General features: G+C 51.1%; 1 long non-coding RNA gene across 3 annotated transcripts in view; it reads left to right on the top strand.

Moving 5' to 3' along the window:
- LOC146785291 (uncharacterized) overlaps positions 1-12365 on the top strand; it is a 209742-nt gene that overhangs the window by 170628 nt on the left and 26749 nt on the right. The gene's annotated exons all lie outside the window — the stretch shown is intronic.

Raw genomic sequence — 12365 nt, 5'->3', positions numbered from 1 at the left:
GCCCGCACCCGATCTGGTACGCGGTATGCCCGGTGTCTGATAGGGGGACTGTCCCCCGTGTCCACGTCGTGCAAGCACCAGGGGGTGACCCCTGGGGTGAGGGAAAACAGAGTAGCAAACTGCAGCAGGAGGTCCCGGCAGCCTTGGCGTTGCTCTGGGGTGAGGGCCTCGGAGAGCCGGACCCCGTCCATGGAACCGTCTTTCTCCTGAGTCTTCAGGAGATCAGGGAGAAGCTCGGAGTCTTCTTCCGCCCCACTGTCTGTAGCCATCAGGAGGCTGAGTTCCGAGCGCACAAAGTGGGGTTTGAGTCTGTTGGTGTGGAGGACCCAGAGGGGGTTCCGGGGAGACTCCATATCGATGAGATAGGTGACGGGGCTCTTGCGTTCGACCACTTTGAAGGGCCCCGTCCACTTGTCCTGCAAGGCACATGGTTCGGTGGGGGACATCACCCACACTTGTTGACCAGGTTCGAATTCGACGGAGGAGGCATTTTGATCGTACCATTTTTTCATGTCCTCCTGACTGGCCTCAAGATTCGCTTTTGCCATTTCCCTGAATCGCCGGGTCTGATTGCGTAGTGCCAGGAGGTACTTGAAGACGTCTGGAGGGGTCTTTAGGGGGGCCATCTCCCAACCTTCTTTGACTAGGCTGAGGGGCCCTCGCACAGGGTGCCCGTACAACAGTTCGAAGGGGCTAAAACCGAGGGACTTCTGGGGAACTTCTCGATAGGCGAAGAGGAGGCACGGAAGTAGTACATCCCACTGGCGACGGAGGGGCTCTTCCAATCCCCCAATCATTTCCTTGAGCGTGCAGTTGAATCGCTCAACTAGTCCGTTTCCTTGAGGATGATAGGGGGTCGTGAATCGGTAGGTGACCCCGCACTGTTGCCAGAGGGACTTCATATATTTCGAGATAAAGTTTGTGCCTCGGTCGCTGACGACTTCTCGGGGGAAGCCCACCCGGGAGAAGATCCCCATTAAGGCCCGGCCGACCACCGGAGCTGTTACAGTTCGCAGGGGCACAGCCTCGGGGTAGCGGGTGGCGTGGTCCACCAGTACCAGGATGAACCGATGTCCTTGTGCTGTGCGGGGGTCCAGGGGCCCCACAATGTCTATTCCCACCCTCTCGAACGGGGTGGTGACAACTGGGAAGGGTTGCAGAGGTGCTTTGAGCTTGCGGCCGCTCTTCCCGCTGGCCTGGCACGTGGGGCAGGACCGGCAGTGGTTGAGGACGTCGTTTCGCATCCTCGGCCAGAAAAAGTGGGTCACCAGGCGACTGTAGGTTTTGTCCTGGCCCAGGTGTCCCGCCAGAGGGACATCGTGGGCCAAATTTAGCAGGAAGTCTCTGAAACGGAGGGGCACCACCAGCACTCGACTGGCCCCTAACTCCGCGATTCTCTGTTCACTGTATAACAGGTCGTTATCCCAATAGACCCAATGGGCTCCGGTGGAGTCCCCTGCGCTCTGGGCGATGGCTTGCTGGCGGAGTCCCTCGAGGGAGGGACAGGTCTTCTGCTCCTGGCGGAACTGTTCCTGGGTGGGCCCCCCTTCTTGACGCCACTGAGCCAGGCCGGGAAGGTCCTGGGGCTGGGCCACCCCTTCGGGGGTTGGCTCTGGGGGGTCGGTATAGTCGGTGTCCTCTACTGGAGCGATCGGGGGAGGAGGTGCAGGCCATTCTGGTTCTTCTGGTCGGGGGATGGCACGGGCGGCCATGGACCGGGTGGTTACGCACGCCCAGTCCGGGAGGCCCAGCATCCCCAGGTGCTCTCTTCTTTTGACGGCGGCCCACGGGGAACTCTCAAGATCATTCCCCAGGAGACAGTCCACGGGGGCATCATCCCGGACCGTCACCTTCAACATGCCGGAGACCCCTCCCCATTCGAAGGGGACGCAGGCCATCCGACATAGACTCTCGGAATTGTCGGCTGAGCGGACGGGGCAGAGAATGTTCGGCAGGATCTGCTCTGGTTTTACCAGGAGACAGCGGACGGCCGTCACACTGGCCCCTGTGTCACGTAGGGCTTCGGCCCGGCGCCCATTAATGTTCACCCACTGGCTATATTTTCTGGTGTTGGCTGGTAGGGGAGCCCGCGGGACCATGTCTTTTCCCCCTAGGCACGCTAGAACCATGGCGGCCGGTTCCCACTCTTGTTGTGCCTGCTCATATTCTTCTTGTTCCTCGGAGATTTGTTCTCCCCCCAGGGCGGCGGCAGCTACCTGGCGGGGTTTTGGCGTTTGGTTCTGCGGGCAGTTCGGGTCGTTGGCGTAGTGGCCGACTCGCTGGCATCGGTGACACGTGACGTTGGCTCGGAACCCCGGGCGCATCGGGGGGTTGCCCCGGCCGGCCGGGGGCGGGGTGTTGGCAGCGGGAGTGGCCGGGACGGTGTCTCTCCCTCGCCCCTGGCCTCCTCCTCCTCCTCGGGGACGGTGCTGACCTTGGTTGTTCCGGTTTTGCTCGTGTGGCCCTCTCCGGCCCACTCGGGTGCTTTCCCACCGGTCAGCTTCGGCGGCGAGTTGCCGTGGGTCAGTCAATTTACTGTCGAGGAGGTGCTGCCTGAGCTCGACGAAGCAGTTGTTAGACAGGTGCTCCCACACCATGAGGTTAAAAAGTTGCTCGTAGGTCGTTACGTGGCTTCCCTTGATCCAACCCTCGAAGGCTCGGCTGAAATAGTTGACATATTCCACCCACGTTGTACCCGGGATCCGGGTGCAGTCCCGAAACCTCTGGCGGTACATTTCGGGTGTGAGCCCATATCGGGTGAGGAGGGCAGCCTTCATGTGGTCATAGGATGGCATCTGATGGTCTGGGAGCTGTAGTAGGGCATCGCGGCCTTCGTTGACGAACCTTCCCCATAGGCCGGCTCCCCAGTCACTCCGATCGATCCGGTGGGAGGTCATGGCGATCTCGTAGGCCTTGAACCACTGTTGTATGTCGTCCTCTCGGACATACTCTCGGACAACATCCTTGGGGATGTGGACTTTCCTTTCTGTCGCTCCCGGGGTGCGCGGTCGCTCGGGCACCTCCGGTTCTTTGTTCTGCTGCCAGTTTGCGCTCGTGTTCGAATGTTAGTCTTTTTTCTTCGAGCTCTCTCTGCCTCTGTTTTTCTTCCCGTTCTTCTCGGAGCCGCAGATGTTCTAGGTTCAGTTTTTGCTCGGCTAATTTTAGTTCACCGTCCCATTTTGAGTCGTGCCATTTCCAACTCATGTAATCTGTTTTTTTCTCTTTCTTGGATCTCTTCCTGCGAGAGGCCCGTTCCTCGCTCCTCGGGAGCCGTGACGTTCCTCTCCGATGCTGCACCGTTTTGGTCTGGGGATCCGGCGACCCCGGTTTCTGCCCACGACTCAATGGCGTGCTTAAAATCGTCTTTGGTACTCAGGCCGGTGGTAGCAATGCCTAGTTCCATGCAGAATTGTTTCAGTTCACGATGGCTATACTCTTCCAATTTATTCATCTGGAATTTCTCGGTGGATCCGCTCTCTTTGGTTGACATCGTGGTTTTGTCGTGGGGTGAGCTACTCTCTGTACGATTACGCGTTGATTCGGATCGCGCCGCTGGCCACCAATGTTAGACGGACCGGGAGGGTCGGCCGAGGACAAGGGGAGAGGTCTCCGGGGAGAGCCGTCTCCAGCGATCGTACAGATGCGTAACTTCCCCCCCACAGATATACACCACACAAGGATAGGATTTAACGTTCTTAATAAGCAATTTCTTAAGGTACGATGGAATGGTACAAGGAGGTCTGGACTCAGGGGTCCCCTCGATTCTAGTCTCTTGGTTTTGGGAAAGGGGGTAGCGGGACAGTCTGGTTATCAATCTGGTAGCTGAGATGGTCTGATGGATAGCTCACAATCCTCGAGCTCGATGTTCTAGCTTTGGACGGGCCGCGGCAGCGCCAGCAGGTCCCGGTGAAGGTGGTCGTTACACGGTCCGCGGCAGCGCCAGCAGGTCCCGATGAAGGTGGTCGTTACACGGTCCGCGGCAGCGCCAGCAGGTCCCGATGAAGGTGGTCGTTACACGGTCCGCGGCAGCGCCAGCAGGTCCCGACGAGGATGGAGGATGCAGAAGGCCGCGGCAGCGCCAGCAGGCAGGACGATAGTTCACAAGGCAGGGCTACGGCAGCGCCGGTAGTCCGTCAAGGCTGAGTTCTTCTCGGTGTCTCTCGACTCCAGGATACAACTCCCTTCCTGCTCTGGAGCTGCCCTAGTTATAGGTCTGGCGCCCTTTGATGTCCGGACCCTCGCACTTGGAGGTCGGGGGGTCCGGGATGAGGGAGTCCAGACACCCAGCAGGGGGTGGAGCCCGCGCCCGGGGGAGCTGGAGGGCGATCGGCACCTGGCGGGGGAGAGCCATCGACACTTCTTTCTCCCATTGACCTGCCAAGTGGTCCGTTCACCTCCTGGGTGGATGGTGGTGCCGGGCTGTCGGGGCCGGGCCAGGCCCAGGGTTAGGGTCGAGCTGAGGCCACGCGGCCTCGTGGCGCAGTGTCCAAGATGGCGGCTGATCCGGCCGGGGGAGCCGGTAGGGGTTCGGCCCCATGATACATGGATGTCCGGGGGCAGGAGTTCCATCGGGAGACGGGGTGCGGGTTGCTCTTGTGGGTAACACCTAGGAGTCCGGGGCTTGGGCCGTGTCATGCGGGGAGGGAGCGAGCCCTTAATGTGGCCTGTCCAACAGAAAGCAACAGTGAGACTATGATGGCATACACACAGACCATAGAGGGAAGGTGGGAGGGGGTCAGGGGCAGCTAGCTGACCACACAGGGAAGGTGGGAGGGGCCATGGCAGCCCATAAGACCATGCATGGAAAACAGGAGGGTTAGTGGCAGCACAATGGCTATGATGGGCAAGAAGGAGGGTGCAGGGGCATGCACAAAGGACCATGCAGGATAGAAGGGAGGGTCAGGACCTGGGCACAGACAAGAAAGTTCAGGGGAAGGGGCCTCACAACAGACCGCATGGGCAGGCAGGAGTAGCAGTTGCAGCACAACAGACCAGAGAGGGCAGAAGGGTGTGGCAGTAAAATGGACCATGGAGGACAGTAGGAAGGGGATAGGGGCATGGCATGTGGACAGGCAGGGTGGAGGTGGCAGGGACAGGTTACAGTCATCTGACAATGCTAGGCAGGTGGGAGGGGAGTGGCAGCTCATCAGAACACTCAGAGTAGATAGGAGTGGCAGGTCCATGGAACATGGTGGGCACAAAGGATGGAGCAGGGGAATGCACAAAGACATCGGAGAGCAGGGGGAAGGAGAATAGGGGCAGCAAGCTAAGCACAGAGGCTAAGCAGGAGGTCAATGATGGGCCATAGAATTGGGCAATGGAGGGCAGGAGGAGTGGACTGGTACATCATGCTAAATGGAGGGCAGTGGCAGCACATCAGACCATGCATGGTAGGAGGGAACAGGCTAGTCCATGGATTCAGACAACAGAGGATAGGAAGGAGGTGGATGGGGCAGCAAGCTAACTGTTCAGAGAAGGTGGGTATTAGGAACTTTATTGTTTTTAAAATGTGTGTTTGTGCGAACTACTTAAAATGTGAACAAGTATGCAGCATAATCTCACTTTTATTCAGGAAAAAGAGGACGTTTGTGACTGTGACTCCGGGCTCACTTGGCAGAAACACCCCCTGACCCTCCACCCCCCCCATCGCAAAATGTAATGCCCGTGAAAAGGGTAGGTGGACGCAGTGTTATATAGAACATAGTCCTGAGAGCACGATTGAAAATGAAAACTAGATATAGTATATGGTATAAACTATGCACCAAAAAGTGTGTTATAAGATGAACCGGGGTGTGAAATATAATATGCAATACATTGTGCGCAATGACAGATTCATTGGAGAGCGCGAGACAGCACAGGCACTAGCGCGTGCTATGCGAGATGCGCCTTGGAGTGTAATATGCACAGGGCAGTGTTGTGTAACCTAACTAGTCTCTAAAGTTGTAACATAATATATGTGCTGGGGAGTGTAACCTGGCATATGCACTGTGACAAAGATATGGATCCCAGATTCTAATATGTATGGCATAGCGCTGCGCGTTATAACATAGGCATCGAGGAAGGCACGTTAGATGGGGCAATATAACCCGGGCGAAGGCAAGTGTGGCATTACATATTCATGGGGTGCTGTTACAGTGCACATGGGCTAAATAGTGTCATAGCATACGCACTAGCTGGTGGAATACAACACAGAGGTGTGTGGAACTCGGCGGGCACTGGTGGGTGTAACACAGCATTGGGCTCAGCCAGGAGCACGCTGTGACTCTTAAGTGAGGTTCGTCTCCTTTCCAGAGAGTAAAATAAAAAGTATTACACATCCGGCGGTGGATGTGTGTTTTATTAACCGTGAGGGGGGTTTCTTGCATAGTTTGGTCGAATTTTTGTCGAATCCCATTTGAATGGCTTGGTGTGCGTGTGTATTAAATGTGCCCGTCAATAGCTACCCATGTTTGTATAAATAAACGACAAGGGTGTCTACTTGGAGAGTACCCACCGGCGGGGGTGCCGGGATTATGTACGGTAGGGCGTCAGACACGTCAGAGCTTCACTAGCGGTGTAAATACATTCCACGTGGATTCATTGTATGCATAGTCGCCTTTTAATGAATATCACGCAAATCATCATGGTGATAGATACATACGGTTTGTCCAGCATGTCCTAGGTGTTTCTATAAATATATATATTTTTAAAATAATAAAAAACAAAGGCCGGCCCCGAGAGATGGGGTCCCCGGGGCCATAAGTGGCTTGAGGAGGGTGGCAACGCAGCCCCCCTCCTTAAAAAAAATGCCATGACCCGGGGGTTGGGGTCCCTGGGGACGATTAAGGCCTTGGGAGGGGGGCCACGCGGCCCCCTTCCAAATGTATTTTTTTCAACAAAAAAAATGAGCGTGCAGGCCCTGGGGAATGGGGTCCAAAGGGCCAATAAATTAGAAAAAGAAGGGGGGCCACACAGCCCTCCTTCTTAAAAAAATTAAAAAAATAAAAGACCGGCATCGCACCAGAGGCCACGCCCCCTCCTTGCAGCACTCTGCAAATGCGCCCCCTGGCCAGTTGTAAGTTGGGGAATTAATTCCCCTTCAATACTGAGGGTCCCTGAGGGCCAACTAGCCCAACAGGTATCTCCAGTATGTTATGTTATGTTATGTTATGTTAGATAAATTTATAGCGCGCGATAGTTACTCCAAGGAGTGTCCCAGCGCGAAGCCAAATGAGGAGAACTAAAGTAGAAGGCTATGGAAACAGATGGGTTTTGAGGAGACGTTTGAAACAGAGTGGGTCCTTAGTGTTGCGCAAGAAGAAAGGGAGAGCATTCCAGGCAGCGGCAGCTTTAACCGCAAGCGAGCTGCCCCCGATCCTGGACCGGGAGAAACGAGGAACCTTGGCCAGCAGAAGGGCTGAAGAGCGGAGAGCTCTGGTCGGGGCATAAAATGAAAACCGCCTCTGCAAGTAGATGGGACCCAGGTTGTGAAGGGCTTTGTGGGCAATGACCAATGCTTTAAATTTAACCCTTTCAGCCATGGGCAGCCAATGCAAGGCACGGAAATGAGCGCGGACGCTGCTGCTCCTGGCGATTCCAAGGAGGAGCCTTGCGGCTGCATTTTGGATCAACTGCAGCCTGTACATGGAGTAGCCAGGTAAGCCCACATACAGGGCATTGGCGTAGTCCAGGCGGGAAAGAAGCAGTGCCCTAACAACCGTTTCCTTGGCAGTTCTAGGGAGAAGAGGAAGAAAACCCCTAAGAACCTTAAGAAGGCCAAAACAGCCACCCGAGACCTTCTTCACCTGGGCTGAGAACGACAGGTTGTCCTCAAACCACACTCCGAGATTTTTAACGGAGTTACCACTAGAGAGAGGAGGAGGGAGATCCGGGGGCCAGATCTCGCGTCTGAAGTCCAAGGGGAAGTTACCATACAGAAGGATCTCTGATTTTTCTTCGTTGCACTTGAGTTGGGCACTAGCAAGCCAACCAAATACCGAAGACAGACACTTCTGTACAGGCAAGACGGAATCTTCCCCCTTGGCCCAGGTAAAAAGAAGCTGTGTGTCATCCGCATAGGCTATCACCTTAGCCCCCAACTTCTCGGCCAAAAAGACCAGAGGAGTAACATAGATGTTAAAAAGGAGGGGGCTATGCCCCAGGGAGCTGCGTTGCAGGCAGATGTTCTGAGGCCACGCCCCTTTTTAAACCTCTATGCAACGCAGCGCTGTGGTGCTTACTGGAGGTACCTAGTGGGCTAGATTGACCCTAGGGACCCTTAGGATTCAAGGGGACTTAATCTCTCAACTTAGAACGGCCACAGGGCGCGTTTACTCAGTGGTGAAGGGAGGGGACGGGCCCTGAGGTGACGTGTGCAAACACGCCCTGTGGCACGTTTTAAGTTGGGGAAATAATTCCCTTTCAATCCTGAGGGACCCTGGGGGCCAACTAGCCCACCAGGTGGTTCCAGTAAGCGTCACTGCTCTGCGTTGCAGAGAGGTGGTGCAGGCCGTGCCACTTTTTACACCTCTCTGCAACGCAGCTCTGTGGCGCTTACTGGAGGTACCTAGTGGGCTAGTTGGACCCTAGGGACCCTCAGGATTCAAGGGGACTTAATCTCCCAACTTAAAATGGCCACAGGGCGTGTTTACACAGTGATGAAGGGCGGGGACGGGGCCTGAGTTAACGTGTGCATACACGCCCTGTGGCGCGATTTAAATTGGGGAAATAATTCCCCTTCAATCCAGAGGGACCCTGGGGGCCAACTATTCCACCAGGTGCTTCCAGTAAGCGCCACTGCGCTGCGTTGCGGAGAGGTGGTCTAGGCCGTACCCCTTTTTACATCTCTCTGCAACGCAGCTCTGTGGCGCTTACTGGAGGTACCTAGTGGTCTAGTTGGACCCTAGGGACCCTCAGTATTCAAGGGGGCTTAATCTGCCAACTTAAAATGGCCACAGGGTGTGTTTACACAGTGGGGAAGGGAGGGACGGGGCCTGAGGTGACGTGTGTAAACACGCCCTGTGGCGCGTTTTAAGAGGTAGTTTTAATCCCCTGCCCTATTGTATACTAGGGGCTTACAGAGGAGGTCATGCTAATCACAGGGGGACCCCAACGCACAGTGTTCCCTAGTGTATGTAGGTGTTTTCACTGTATTCTGAGTGTCTTTTAACATGGCACTGGATCTAGGACTGGTTAGTCAGACTCAGTTACCACCAGTATCCATCTGAAAAAGTTGAGGGTACAGGATGATTTTGCAACAAGGCTTCTTTCTGCTCTTCTGTTTGTTCTTTCTGCGCGTTATCCTTCTTCCTGCACTTTTGTTCGTCTTTGAGGACTTCTGTTGCTTCTTTCTGCATTTCTTTTTCTTTTCTGTGCGTTTTTTCGTCTTTCTTCACATGTCCTATCTCTGTAGGCATAGTTAGAAATTAGCATTTAAAAAACCTTTGAAATTCAATGAAAAAACCATAGGTTTCAGGCACGTTATAGTTAGGAATTAGCATTTAAAAAACCTTAAAAATTCACTGAAAAATCCATAGGTTTCAGGGGTTTTATAGTTAGCTGGACTTTTCACTCGTACAAATCCATTGAATTTCAATGGATTTGTACGAGTGAAAAGTCCAGCTACCTATAATGCCCCTGAAACCTATGGTTTATTCAGTGAATATATATATATATATATATATACATACATACATATATAGATGTTTTTCATGACGTTGTTGTGGAAGATCTAAAACAACTGCAATATAAGATCAAGCACAAGAAGCGTTATAAAAGTCAACAAGAGGAACAATATCTATCCTTGGTCTCGAAACTGAGTAAAGACTACAAAAATATTGTTACCACTGCTGACAAGGGAGGCAATGTGGTTATTTGGCCTCAAGATGCCTACATTGAGGAGGCCATGAAACAACTAAATGACTCCTCGTGTTATGTTAAATCTTCAGGCAAGGACTACAATCTGGCCAAAGAATCACTTTTGAAATTGCTCCACAAATGGAAGAGGGAAAATATGATCTCAAAGCAAGAATTTGATTTCCTATATGTGGAATTTCCTATAATACCAAGACTTTATCTCCTCCCAAAAGTACACAAACTAGTCACACCAGTACCTGGCCGACCGATTATCTCGGCCATCGGGGGAATGGTAGAACATGTTACCGAATATATAGATTACTTCCTACAGGACTTAGTGAAGGAATTACCAACATATGTAAGGGACACGGGAGACTTCATTGCCAAGATTAAGGATATTCCGTGGAGCGACGATCTTTTATTGATCACCCTAGACATTGAGTCGCTCTACACCAGTATTGTACATACAACTGGTTTGAGTGCATTAGAACATTTTCTTGGTAAGAGACCTGTTGAATGCTATATGCACAATAAGATGATTTTAGAACTTACTGGTTGGTGTCTAAACAACAATTTCTTTCTATTTGGTGACAACATCTACATACAAAAGCGAGGTGTGGCGATGGGGGCCTGTTTCTCCCCCAGCTATGCGTGCTTGCACGTAGGCTGGTGGGAGGAACAGGTCCTCATGCACACCCATGGTGTAATGTACAGAAAACATGTCATACAGTGGATACGCTTTATAGACGATGTTTTTATTCTGTGGAGAGGCAATTTGGAAAGTGTCAACAATTTCCTGGCTTGTATTAATAACAACCAAGAAAATTTAAGATTCACTTCTAATGTAAGCGCAAATGAAGCTGAATTCTTGGATGTCAAATTATACGTTAAAGATGGCCGTCTTGTCACTAAACTACATAGAAAGAAAACTGCTGGCAATAACATCTTGCATGCCAGTAGTTCACATCCTCGACACACGATTGACAACATTCCATTTGGGGAGTTGCTCAGGTTGAAACGAATTTGTAGCACTGATCTTGATTTACAGGCCTGCACAAATGAAGCCCTAGACAGATTCAGATGTAGGGGATATAAAGAATCAGTCTTAAAAACTGCCATCCAGAAAACCAATGCTAGAACCCGTGAGTCTCTGTTTACTAACAGTGAATCAATTGCATCAACTGATTCAAGGGAGGAACAAACTCCCAGGCTTATCACCGGGTATAGCAAACAGGCCAGACAAATTAAATCCATCATAAAACAGCGCTGGCCTGTTTTAAAAACAGATTTGGTTCTGGCCCCCAGGCTTCCAGACAACCCTGTGGTTACTTATCGGAGGGGACCCTCCTTTAAAACCCAGATCAGTCACGAATTCCCTGAGCTAGCAAAACAAGAGGTTTGGTTGAAATCCCGGCCGGGTTTCAAGCGTTGCTCAACTTGCAGAGCTTGTAAATTTGGAAGAAACACTTCCCAATATTTGACACCGTTCAGTCCTATTGCCAAAAACATCAAGGGCACATTTAATTGCAAAACTGATTTTGCTGTCTACATTCTGACATGCACCTGTGGCCTCAGATATGTGGGCAGCACTAAGCTACAGGTGCATGCCAGAATACTCCAGCATTTACGTGCCATCGTTAATAATGATGGCACCTATCCTGTTGCCAGACATTTCAAGGCAAGACATAACAACAACCTACAATGCTTGGAATATTATGTCATTGCCTCAGTCCCTAAATCTAGACGGGGTGGCGATAGGGAAAAAATGCTCAGAAGACTTGAGTCACAATTTATTATTGAGTTAGACAGCAGATTCCCCAATGGATTGAACACAACGGAAGACTTACATGTTTTTTTATAACCAATCCCTGTTTAATGATTTGTTTTGGGCCATTATCTGCTTTCTCTGCCTTTACCCTATTAATTTCATTATGAATTTTATTACACATACTGTATATCATCCCTTTTTTTATTATCACATGCACAATTGATTTTTTTCACTGGTTCAATGGATTCACATTACTTTTCCCATTTAAGTTTTGGGACACAGACATCAAGATAGATTTTCTAGTTTGTTTTCTCCTTTGGAATCACGTATAGAGTAAAATCTTTTTGGAAGGTGGTCGATATTTGCTGCTTCATTTAAATATATATAAAGGAATTGATTGTAAATCATTACGATCCATATTGTTGTTACATGTCTATTGCATTCATGCAGTTAATTGAGAGATTGCAAAAGAGTAAAACGTAGATGATATTTTTATATGGTCATATGCCTAGCATCAGGTTTCATGAATTGAGAAGCTTAGATGATTTTAATATGAAATTATTTATAAATATTTATATTTATTTATATGCTATGCTTGCACAGAATATTTTGCATTATTTGCACAATTGCATTTGCACTTTTTCTACGCGCATTGCACTTTTTCATGACAAATGACCACCAGTAACACTGTGTCTTTTTTTGCAATCTACTATATAAGCGCATTTATGCGGATATCATGTGCCATTTTCAATGCACACTGACA

This window comes from Triturus cristatus, chromosome 11 (assembly GCF_964204655.1).
Source record: "Triturus cristatus chromosome 11, aTriCri1.1, whole genome shotgun sequence".
Classification (NCBI taxonomy): domain Eukaryota; kingdom Metazoa; phylum Chordata; class Amphibia; order Caudata; family Salamandridae; genus Triturus; species Triturus cristatus.
Note: the sequence above shows the minus strand (reverse complement) of the source record. Positions and strands in the feature narration are given on the sequence as shown.